The following is a 13,258-nucleotide window of genomic DNA, read 5'->3' as shown; positions in this document are numbered from 1 at the left end:
AGAGGCTGCAATCACAACTGACAGCCGAACTATTTTCTACTCGGTATAAAGGAACTGTGAGGCGGCATTCAAAGCTTGTACTGCTGCAAACGAAACCATTGGTTTTCGGAAAAGGAAAAGAACAGGTGGTATGATGATGAGTACCGTATCGCAGTAGATAGAAAACAAACTGTCTCGCAACGTTACAAAGGACGGCAATACGTGCGGGTGGGATAGATACCGAAAGCTGCTGAATATGGAAGCGAGACTCATTTGCAGACAGAAAAAGAGAGAGGCCGAAATGCATGAGTATGAAGAGCTTGACCAGCTGGCGGGCAGGGGGAAAATTCTACGAAAAGGTGCAGCAACTAACAAAAGGTTTCAAGACCGCAGCATACTCTTTTAGAACCCCCAGAAGTGAGAGAAGGGAACACTTCTCCAGCCATCATGGCAGTGAAAGCATAACACCAGGAGATGGTGAAACTGATTCCCTCAGGATTATTCTAGACTATTAAGTATCCTTTTAAAAAATCAAGCTTATTCAGAAATTCCTTTGCAGTTCTTAAAAATAAAATCACGATTGTAATATAAGAGAAGAAAACCAATCTGATCTTTTATTTCAACAAAGAAAATTAAAATAGATTATTGCAACGCAAAATCTATGTATTATTGTGGCAGTCGGCAAACCGAATATAGCAATTCTTTTTTCTTTTGAGCTAAAGAATAATATTCTTTGGATTTGACCAAAAATACAATATCGAATATTAATTCAAATAAAGTTTGAGAAAAAGAAATAATTCGGGCAATTCAGAATCTTGTGCATCTGAGTTTGCAAAATTATGTAATTGCAAATATTTACCATGAACAATGAACGTCTTTTTATGGTTTCTGTGCAATCCTTGCAAAGAGCATTAATTCACAGTTGATCGGTGAAGAAAAACATTGTTTGAAAAAAAAAATTTCGCACAAATTGGAAAATATGCCGCAAAAAAGTTTTTTGGGAAAAAATAACTGACGCTTTATTTGATGAAACTGCTGAAGCAATTATGAACATTGAAGGAATATTTTTATGCGGCACATAGCACAAATTTCAAATTTTTTGATTTTTAATTTACAAAAATTTTTCCATTTCTTCTCTTTGTTTACAATGTTTTTATTTTTGACAGCAGCTGATAATTTGCAAACCCGTGTTGCAAATAGTTCAATGGCGTTTTAGTGTTGCTTATTTGCAAGAGTGTAGCAGGTGCGGTATACATTTTATTAGTGTAAAAGCAAAAATATGCTCGCTCATTTGCAATTGCAAATATGCAAAACCATTTGCACCAGATTCTGAATTTCCCTGTTGAATTTGGTAAAACAAGTGTGAACGATTCACTTGTGTATACGTATATCGAGAAACATTAATTTTAATGAAACCCTATCACATACCGAAAAGGAAACAAAAGGATATTACAGAAGAAATGGCAACAGCAGAGCAATCGGTGCAACAAAGACTAGCAGGAAACACTATGGAGATCAAATTCGATCCGCTCAACTTTATCAGCAGAATGGGTGAGTACAATGAAAATACTGCGGAAATAGTGCAATTCGTGAACAAAGTGGAAGTATTGTTACATAGCATGAGCAATTATTCTCTACAGTCACAAAAATTTATAGTTCTACAAATTCGAGACAAAATTGCGAATACCATACTATTAAGGTATAGTATTGATACCACAAATTGGAGTGAGATGAAAAGGCTAACAATTTAATCGAAAACTTCAGTGAATGGAACACTTTTTTGCAACTGCATGAAAAAGCAGAAACAGTAGTTCTTAAAAATATAACGCAAACGAACAATGAATTATCAAACATATTAACGCGAATGAATAATAAATATCATTTGTCGGTAGAAAGATCGATAGATAGAACGCCAGAATGAAGAATCAATTTTAAACTTATTCAAAGGAAAATTCCAATTAATGCAGCGAGTATTACTACATTGCGAAAAGTAACTACATTATTTGAAACTTACAGATTATTAGAACAGCACAATTGGACGTGGTTCGATAGTAAGTATAAAAATTTCAGAAATACTTCGAATTTCAATAAAGGAAATTACGCAAACGCAAATAAGAATAAACAGCAACACACCGAATACAATGGGTCATCTGGAAAGATAAAACAGAATTTTCAATACAACGCGCAGAGAACACGCAAAATTTTCAACAAAACAGATATCCACAAAACTTTCAACAAAATGGATATCAACACAATTTTCAGAGGCGAACACGATTTTCAAGGCAAACAACAACACTAGACAGACGAGAAGACAGCCAGTGGAACCGATGGAGGTAGATAACATAATAATAATTAATTGAAAATTTTCCGAAACCAGCCTCGAAGGACGAAATATACCCATGATTGATGTAACAATTGGAGGAACTAAGGTAACATTATTAATAGATTCAGGGGCGGAAGCATCAGTGATAAAACCAGGAATTTTTCCAAAAGTGTAAAAATGTAAGTAAAAGAAAATTTAGTATACCGAAAAAGGCAGGAAGGCAACAAGAAATAGCGGACAAATATATCAAAACTTGGTTACCCAGTGAATTTAACGATATTACAAGACGGACTTTCAGAGTAATGAATGCTTTTAGGAACAAAAGATATGACGAAAGATTAGGAAATGACGTTATGATTCTATTAGAAATTGAATTTTCATACAAGACGAACATATTGAACGTAAACGGACAAATAATAAAATTCAAGAATTTAGACGAAAATAGATATGAAAGATTTAAGGAAAATAAACCAAAAATGGAAATTAAAGAAAAAACAGTGCAAAGTGTTATGAAGATGCGACATATTAATTTTCAGTACAAGTCTTCAGGAACACGTAAGTTCAATTCAAAAGATAAATGCTTATTTTTCAAAAAAGAAACATATTTAATTGATTTATTATTTACCCAATTTTAAAATATCTGAATTTCAAAAAACAATTTGTCTGAACGACACGCAAGTACATTCGCAATTGGTGCTGTACTTTCACAAGACAACATCTTATTTTTTACGCAAGAAGAACACTTTGCGACAGTGAAAAGAATTACGAGTATTCAACTATAGAAAAAGAATTACTAGCAATAGTATGAGCATACAAATATTATCGACCATATTTGTATGGCAAACGTTTTTAATTACAGACAGATCACAAGCAATTAATCTAGTTAAACAATCTGAAACAAGAAAATAGTAAATTCACTAGATGGAAATTAGCTCTTAATGAGTATGCATTTGATATTGAGTACATTAAAGATAAAAAAAAATAACGTTGCAGATTTTCTAAGTAGACTACAAGTAAATAATTTAGAAGGCATGGATGTTGATGAAACAACTTGTGCAACTATTCATAGTGCAATCGAAGACACAGACGACCATATTTGTATAACAGAAAAACCAATAAATCTATCTAGAACTTAAATAATAATTTCTGAAAACAAAATAAAGGGGAAAGATATTTTTAAAACAAAAATCTTTAAATATAGACGAATTTTATTTTATGAGAATGTAATATATTAAAATTTTGGAAAAATTTTAAGAAATTTTAATTTAAAAAACTTTAGAGTAGATTGTCCGAACGAAGCAAAATACATACAATTTCAAAGATATTTTAAAAAGGAATTCGGAAACTCGAATGTAAAAGTTCTTAAAAGGAACATTATTTTAGATTATATCGAAAATGAAGAAAAAGCCTTCGATATCACAGAAAAGGAACATTTAAGGCTTAATCATTACAAGATTTATAAATAATTGTGAAACATGTCAATAAGCAAAACATGATAGACATGAATAAAAAATTAAATTCCAAATTCTACTAAAGAAATAACACACGGAGTTTTATATATAGCAGAAAAACAAATATTTTTTACTTTTACCGACAAATTTAGCAAACATTTGTTTGTAGGACCAGTAACTGACAGAAATAGTCAAACGTTTATTGAAACTTTAAATTATAGACATTCAATATTTGGAAAACCGAAAAAATGTGTTTTTGATAACGAATTCAATAATTCATACGTGCGGGAATATTTTAATAACGAAAAAATTAATGTACATGTTACATCACCAGTAGTAAAAACAGGTAATGGTGATATATAGAGAGTACACGGTACAATAAAAAACACTTAAGACTTTTAAAATCACAAAATAATAAAGAAACGATTACCAAAAGAATAACAAAATCAGTGCAATATTACAATAATAGTATTCATTCAACTACTAATAACAATCAATTTATTTTATTACAAATAAAATAATAAATACAGACTTCATAAAAATAAAAGAATAAACGGAAACTGAACAGAATACAACTATAAACAACCAAAATTGTAAAATAAAAAATATACCAGAAATAAATGAAGAAGGCATATTCATAAAAGCGGAAAAAATTAGGACATGTGATCCCAAATACAAATAAATAAAAATACAATTAAAGGATGGTAAAATATTAGACAAAAGAAATAGACACGTACACCCACAAAGAGTTAAAAGAATACATAAATATACAAATTAATTAATAATTTTTTAATTTATTTATTTTTACTTTCAGTTTAGCGGCACCTTAACAATTAAGGGACCGTTTATTCCAGTTGCAGGCGTTTAAATCGTAATGCTTAACACGTTTGCAGGGGTCGACATCAAAACTGTTTTCTTCTTTTCATTGGAAGTGTTTTTCACGTGGCGGGTCCCAAACACAGCGCACAACCCTTTGGAGCGGATGTTTCTCGATTTCAAACGGATGTTTTCTGGCTACCCAGAGAATGCTTGGTCAAAGACTGGAAGTCGAAAGTGCCATATGTTATAGAATCGTTTCTGGCCACTCCCAAGTGAATGACAATCAGAGAACTTTTCTCACTTTCGTGAAACTCTCCATATATTCCAGAAAATATATCTTCTTCTTTACTGGCGTAGACACCGCTTACGCGATTATAGCCGAGTCAACAACAACGCGCCAGTCGTTTCTTCTTTTCGCTACGTGGCGCCAATTGGATATTCCAAGCGAAGCCAGTTCCTTCTCCACTTGGTCTTTCCAACGGAGTGGAGGTCTTCCTCTTCCTCTGCTTCCCGCGGCGGGTACTACGTCGAATACTTTCAGAGCTGGAGTGTTTTCATCCATACGGACAACATGACCTAGCCAGCGTAGCCGCTGTCTTTTAATTCGCTGAACTATGTCAATGTCGTCTTATATCTCTTACAGCTCATCGTTCCATCAAATGCGATATTCGCCGTGGCCAACGCGCAAAGGACCATAAATCTTTCGCAGAACTTTTCTCTCGAAAACTCGCAACGTCGACTCATCGGTTGTTGTTATCGTCCAAGCCTCTACACCATATAGCAGGACGGGAATTATGAGCGACTTATAGAGTTTGGCTTTTGTTCGTCGAGAGAGAACTTTAATTTTCAATTGCCTACTCAGTCCAAAGTAGCACCTGTTGGCAAGAGTAATCCTGCGTTGGATTTCCAGGCTGACATTGTTGGTGATGTTAATGCTGGTTCCTAAATAGACGAAATTATCTACAACTTCAAAGTTATGACTGTCAACAGCGACGTGAGAGCCAAGTCGCGAGTGCGACGACTGTTTACTTGATGACAGGAGATATTTCGTCTTGCCCTCGTTCACTGCCAGACCCATTTGCGTTGCTTCCTTGTTTAGTCTGGAGAAAGCAGAACTAACGGCGCGGGTGTTGAGGTCGATGATATCAATATCATCGGCATACGCCAGCAGTTGTACACTCTTATAAAAGATTGTACCTGCTAGATTAAGTTCTGCAGCTCGAATAATTTTCTCCAGCAGCAGATTGAAAAAGTCGCACGATAGGGAGTCGCCTTGTCTGAAACCTCGTTTGGTACCCAGAAAATATATATATTTAATTAATATATAAGTTATATATAATTATTTGCTTTGGACATTAAAATTTTGATAACATCTCAAAAGACCAAGCGGTCGCATATGTGTAAATCTTAAAACTATTTAAACCTTTTTTTATAACTTTATGGTATATTAAAACAACAGACTTTTGAACTTATTTATTAAGTGAATTGAGTCTATTAGCTCTCAATTAATAAATGTTTTAAGTTGAAAATTAATACTACTATGCATCACATTACAAAACGTTTCATCAAATACATTTAAATTTCACATTTTCTTTAACTGCAACTTCAACTTTTACATTTTTATTAGTGATCTTTAACGGCGGCAACTTATACTTCCGTTCATATATGTATACCCTGTCAAGAAAGTTTCGGGAATTCTTCCTTTCCCCCTCTCATCACCCTCTTATATGGAAGACAGGTAAATTTTTTTTCCTAGGTTGGCACAACCGTCCTTAATTATGATGATGAAAAATTAGCGCGATCTGTCAACCAGTGTGTTTACAACAGCTATTTATGTCAGTCGAACTTTTTGATAGAATTTCAATATGATAATTTCAGTCATTCTAATTGCGAAACGTCAAAACCTACCACATCCAGTCAACTGTCAACTGTAGTACAATGTTTATACATATTATAGTTTTTGTGGCTGACATATTTAAATCTGTACGCATATAGGCATGAACATGCGTATGTTTGAACATACTCGTATAGAGCAGTGCGCGAATATTTTATTTCCGAAAAGTAATAATATCTTGATTCTGAATTTGAATTGTAATAATGTATGGAAGAAACAAACAATGGAGAATTAATTGAGGAAACATAACAATAAGAATATCAGTAGTATACATTATTGCATGATAAGCAACGGCACTTAAATCACTGGCAGCAGAATTCTAAAAGCGGAACTGTCCAGGGAAACGCCGACTATTAGTGGATTTGGCGTCGAAGCTGACCCCTTTAGACGTGCACCAAGACTGGTGCGATCACCAAAACAGGCGCTTACCGTGGAAAAACCTGTAAATGCTGCAAAACATCATGCCTCAAGCGGAACCAACGCAACCGAATGGAAGCTTTATGTCTGAACTTTCTTCTTTACTGGCGTAGACACCGCTTACGCGATTATAGCCGAGTCAACAACAGCGCGCCAGTCGTTTCTTCTCTTCGCTACGTGGCGCCAATTGGATATTCCAAGCGAAGCCAGGTCCTTCTCCACTTGGTCCTTCCAACGGAGTGGAGGTCTTCCTCTTCCTCTGCTTCCCCCGGCGGGTACAGCGTCGAATACTTTCAGAGCTGGAGTGTTTTCGTCCATTCGGACAACATGACCTAGCCAGCGTAGCCGCTGTCTTTTAATTCGCTGAACTATGTCAATGTCGCCGTATATCTCGTACAGCTCATCGTTCCATCGAATGCGATATTCGCCGTGGCCAACGCGCAAAGGACCATAAATCTTTCGCAGAACTTTTCTCTCGAAAACTCTCAACGTCGACTCATCTGTTGTTGACATCGTCCAGGCCTCTGCACCATATAGCAGGACGGGAATTATGAGTGACTTATAGAGTTTGGTTTTTGTCTGTCGAGAGAGGACTTTGCTTCTCAATTGCCTACTCAGTCCGAAGTAGCACCTGTTGGCAAGAGTTATCCTGCGTTGGATTTCAAAGCTGACATTGTTGGTGGTGCTGACATTGTTGGTGGTGGGATGTCTGAACTATGGTATACAATAACAGACGAAAGCGAGATCGTCGCCACCTGCGCTACCAAACAGCACGCCTCAAGCGGAACCAACACAACTGAATGGAGACATTATGTCAGACTAGCGGATACGATCGAGAGGCTAACAGAAGCAATGCGACTGCCTCAACGATCGATCAATAACCAGATCCGTTACCTACCTACATCTGTGACGACATTCCACTAATGCGCCCTAAGCGAATATAACAGAGACAAGGAAAACAGGCGAAAATTCCCGAGTATTCACGAGAATAAGCAGCTGGCTCGAAAGACCTATGAAAAAAGACAGTCAAGAGGAAGTGCAAAGGGGACCACTGCGTGCAAGAGGATAGAAGACAACATTCCTACAAAAGAAAGGGAAGATGACGAAAAGGGAAGAAGGATGGACCCAGGTGAAGCCTTCAAGCCAGTTCAAATACAAGCCAAAGCAGCCGGAGTTAAGAGAATAGTAAACTTAGATAATACTAATCGTGCATGCTGCCATTCGGCAGTATCTTCTTACATATATAAAAGACAACATTTGCGAAAAGCCTACTCTGCAGATATGTCATGGTTTATATACACATTTATTTCAACAAAAATATGTGTTTAAAAACAAATTTTGTGCATTTTAGTTTACACTATGAGTGAGGAGTTGATACCATCAACTGAGCTGTCGTTATTTGCGAGCAATGTCCGTTGGGAGATGAGTCCCCCACAACGAAAAATGTCGACAATGAGTCCGTAGTAATTTTGGATAGTGATGAACAGTTAATTAATTTATTGTGTTCGTGGGATTTGTCATCAAATGCATTGATACAGTTCAATAGGTGTGGTTTAAAGAGTGTAGCAATTTTGCAGATGATCCATTCCCACGACATTGACGAAATTTTTAGAGCCAAAGAACTAATTGCGGACAAAATTAAGTTCCGGTACAACTTGCAAAAATGGCGTTTAGAAAATAATGTAAGCAAATCATTTTAAAAATTCAGCGTAACTTCCATTTAAATTTTCACATTGAGAGTTTCGCACACATTTATAACACGCTTATAAATTATTTATATTAATGACTTTCTAGTTCGATATGCTCACGTGCTGTAGTGGTGATAGAACTATAACAAACCTTTCATCCATTCGAAGCTGGCTGAGCTCTGCAAGCACACCTTCAACATCCCCAAACAACGAACCCAACGTCGATGAGGTTTTAAAAGAAACAGTAGCAGGTAACGACATAATAAAGAAGTACGAAAACTGTGGTTGCCTCCAAAAAAGTGACCAATCTGCAATAGTTCGCATTATTGTGGATAATTACTTAATACGTGATATTAAAATGACCCCGATCACCGTGAAAACTGTTGCCGAATAGATTGTCAAACTGTTTTCTAAAGAACAAGAATCGGTGTATTACGTACCCAGGGCAAACAAAAAAACGCAACTGGGAAATTTATATGATAGATACTTTAACAGCTTGCATAAGCGAAAAGCTCAGTTGAAAAATGAAGCTCCATCAAAAATTTTCAAAGTTGCCGGTGTAAATGATGAGAGCCACGCTAAACTTAATGAAATAAAACAGTGGTTACAGCACAATATTCCTGAAGATATATGCGTGTCATGGAAAGAAACTTCAGAAGATAGAATTAAAGAACTTGCTAAATTTGGTATTAAAGATATTTTTAAGGAATGGCCACGATATTTCGATTCCAATGGGTACCAGTTGATTGATATTGATTTTGACACTATGTTTCCTGGAAAATCAGATCTAATGTTTAACAAAATTGAAAGCGTTGAGAAAGCAATAACGAAAGAGCTTTCCCATTCATTAATAAAAGATAAACTGAACCTGACGTATTACGACGCCATGCTTGGAGCACCTGATGCAAGTAATGTCGATTTCTTCTATTGTGTGATATATTTACATATGATATTTCCTCTAAGGAAAAATTTCCCAAAATTGAAAATATTTTAAACAAGCTAAATAATGTTCAATAAAAATGCACTTGAAGAAAGACCCACACATACTTGCTCTATATGCGGAAATGAATTTATATTATTTGAAAATCTTTTTAATCATTTTAAGATTTTACATCGAACTCCAATTACTTTTAAGTAATTATGCCTTTATCAGAAATGCAATAGATATTTTCAAAACTTGTATAAGTTTCGAAATCACGCAAGCAAGCATGATTTTAATTGTAATCTTAATGAAAGCAAAAATGGTTCACAAACCAAAGTACCAAAAACTAATACAAATTTCTCTCAAAATGTAAATGAACTGACTCCAAGCCAAGAGTACTTAGAGGTTCAAGCAGAATCGCCAAGTCAAGACTGCGTTGAAAAAAGTAATGAAGTAAATATTTCACATGTTAAAAAATTAATAGATTATAATGTAACAAGTCATGCTTTACAACTTCACTGCAAACCGAATACTTTTAGGAAAGATATACCAGTCAAATAATATAACATCCCGGAAAAATTTTCCCCTTACTTTAGCTACTAAGTACTGTTTCCAATTCTGTTCTTATTTATTTGAAAATAGTTTTTTCCAAAATGATCTTGTGGATTGCAAAAATTTTTCACCAATAGATCTTTCAAAACTTGAATTTTATCAGAATTTATGTACCAAATTTACAATCGGAAATGAAGTTTTAAGTATGAGATACAAAGGGGTACTGTATGAAAAGAATTACTATGTTAAATCAAAGAATACAATACTGCTTATTTTATTTTTTGATTTACATAATGAAATATTTTTGATTTGTCCGGAATGCAAAACTTCTTTTTTGGAAAAATTTCAGTCTCACGAAGTTTTAGGTACCAATAACGCATACTATTTAAAAAACAACAACAATATAACAAATACGATTACATTTGAATCAAGAGCAATTTCTGTTAATCTCAAATACTTCTACTGTTAACATAAATGTATAAGTATTTGCTACAACAGTGCCCCGTATTTCGATCAAAAATGTTCCACTGTTAATTTAAATACTTGACGCATTTACTTCAACAGTGCTCGCACTTTTAAAACAAATGCTCAAAGTATTTGGGCACGTTTCTAATGCAAAAAGTATTTGTTGCAAATGCAGAATACTTTGGTTTTACTAGTTTTGTTTTTCAGAGTAAGCCTATCAAGCTCTAAAGTTACTTTCTGAAAATCGTCGAAGTCCGGCGTGCCTGCCACAACCTTAAGAGCAGTTCCCAAGATGCTTAGGCTACATGAATGTCTTGTCGGTCCCATTACTGTCCGAGCATCTAGCTATTTCCCCCATAGTGCTATGAAATCTCTCCACCTGCCCATTAGAAGTACTATGCAGAGGAGGAGCATTCACAATTTCAATGTCGAAAAGGTCTCTAAGGCACGATCCCATTGTATTTGAGTTTAATGATTTTTCAGCTTGTCCACACAAGTAAGGAAATATGTGGCATTAGCACAGAATATGTCAATATGGAGAAATTCCCCGGGAAAAGATGGAATTGGTGTTTTTCCTATGGGATGCTTTACTGGATGTCTGACATATTTAGCTTTAATGCAGACTTAACAATTCGACGCCACCTCCTTAACTTTTTTCTCCATTCTCGGAAAAAAATAATCTTCAAGAATTTGTTTAACATTTTCTTGAGAGGCACGATGGGCTCTATTATGTTCTTGTGTAATTATTTCAATTTGTTCGTTAGGATCAAAAATGTCCGTGACAAATTTAGTTGTGTGACGGAATCTTGTATTTGGGAAAGTACTCCCTAGCCAGTTTTGGATTTGCGCCAGCAGAGGTAGCTCGCAGTGAATGCCGTTGACCACGTCGGATTTTACCACTTCTGATAGCATTTTAAACAAACTCTCATTATCAGGAAACGTGAGAAAATGACGTAACTTATTTCCAAAAATAACAAATGTCCTTTTGGCCGGATGTAAGCCAGATTCCAAAATTAGTTGGTTTTTATAGACATTTACTGGTTTTGAAACTGTTTCCACCGTATAAGTAAGAGACTGTTCGCTATGAATAGTGGCAGCATCCGATTCAGGTTCTGGATCTAGTGCGTTTATAAACTGGCGTGATAAAGCATCAGCTACTAAATTATCTTTTCCTGGTTTATAGTGCAGTTTGGCATTATATCCTTCAATGAAAGCTTTCCGTCGCTTTATTTTTGGATTCGGGTTACGATCAGACACCGCGAAGGTTAGGGGTTGATGATCTGTGTAAATGTTTAATTCCCTAACGCCGTACAAATAATGTGTAAGGGTTTTAAGAGCCCATACGATTGCCAGAAGCTCTCGCTCGTTTGTTGCAAAGTGTTCTTCCTTTTTGTTAAGGGTTCTGGAAATCATTGTAATCGGTCTCCCCCCTTGAGAAAGGACCGCACCTAGGGCGTGTGAAGAAGCATCAGTGGTTAGGTCGAAAGCCTTTCTAAAGTCCGGATAGGCTAATATAACATCTTCTGATGTTAGTATACTCTTCAATTTATTAAATGCATTCACTTGTTCCTGGTCAAATGATATTTCAATTTTTTTTGATTGAGAGGCCGACCCTTTACCAAATTCGCCCCTAAGGATACTAGTTATTGGTTTATCAATTTTTGCATAGTCACGAACGAAGAATCTGTCATACCCAGCCATTCCTAAAATGGACCGAACACTTCTCAATGTTGTTGGCTGTGGGAAGTTTTGGATTGCTTCAATTTTCTGCGGGCATGTTTTTACTCCTCCTTTAGATATTAGAAATTGGAGGTATTCAAGTTCTGCCTTAAAAAATTTTGATTTCTCAACAGAAACCCTCATATTTGCTTCAGCAAACTCACTAAAATAGCCTCTACGTGTTTCAAGTGGTCTTCCTTATTTTGTGAAAAAATGATCACATCATCAATATAAACAAAGCAATACTTGCCAATGTGTTCCCTAAGAACGTCGTCTATTGCGCTCTGAAAAATGCCAAGTGCATTCTTAAGGCCAAAGGGAAGACGGCACAATTCGTACTTCCCATTACACACAGAGAAAACGGTTTTTTCACGATCACGTTCGGCGAGCTCAATTTGATGAAACCCTGACTTAAGGTCCAAGGTTGTGAAGAGCTGGGCTTTTCCCAAGTTTGATAATATACCCCTACGTTTGGTATGGGATATGTGTCTTCAATGGTTTTCTCGTTCAGTTTTCGGAAATCAATTACTAATCTTTTCCTTTTAACTCCGTTCTCATCGAAACCCTTTTTGTCTACCACTCAAATGGGATTGTTGTATGGCGACCGCGAACGTCGGATAATATCATTTTGGAGGAGATCCTCTATTTCTGTTTTTACAAAATCAGCGACTCCCATTGGGTATGGGTAGAACTTTGCGTAAGTCGGCTCATTATCCCTAGTACGGATTATGGCCACAATATTAGTGTTGTATGGTAGTTTCTCGTTTGGATCAGCAAAAACTCCTGAAACGCGCTCTAACATTCCATTAAATTCCCCTTTTATGCTCACCGGGACTGACTCGGTATGGAGCTGGAGATGACTAACATCTTGACTCTGGAGAAAATGAATAATTTCCTTACCAGAGTTGTATTCGATAATTTTGTTTTTCAAATTAATATTTGCTTGAACCTTGTTCAGCAAATCCAAACCTACTATTCCATCAAAGAGAGTTAGATTTGACAGGACGAAAAATTCAGATACCACTTCAA

The 13,258-nt window shown here is 35.8% G+C and overlaps 1 pseudogene; it reads left to right on the top strand.

Annotated features, from left to right (window-relative positions):
* The first annotated feature begins 1,202 nt into the window (after positions 1–1,202).
* On the top strand, positions 1,203–2,688 carry LOC125776499 (uncharacterized; annotated as a pseudogene).
* Positions 2,689–13,258: the final 10,570 nt, after the last annotated feature.

This window comes from Bactrocera dorsalis, chromosome 2 (genome assembly GCF_023373825.1).
Source record: "Bactrocera dorsalis isolate Fly_Bdor chromosome 2, ASM2337382v1, whole genome shotgun sequence".
NCBI classification, from domain to species: Eukaryota; Metazoa; Arthropoda; class Insecta; order Diptera; family Tephritidae; genus Bactrocera; species Bactrocera dorsalis.
Note: the sequence above shows the minus strand (reverse complement) of the source record. Positions and strands in the feature narration are given on the sequence as shown.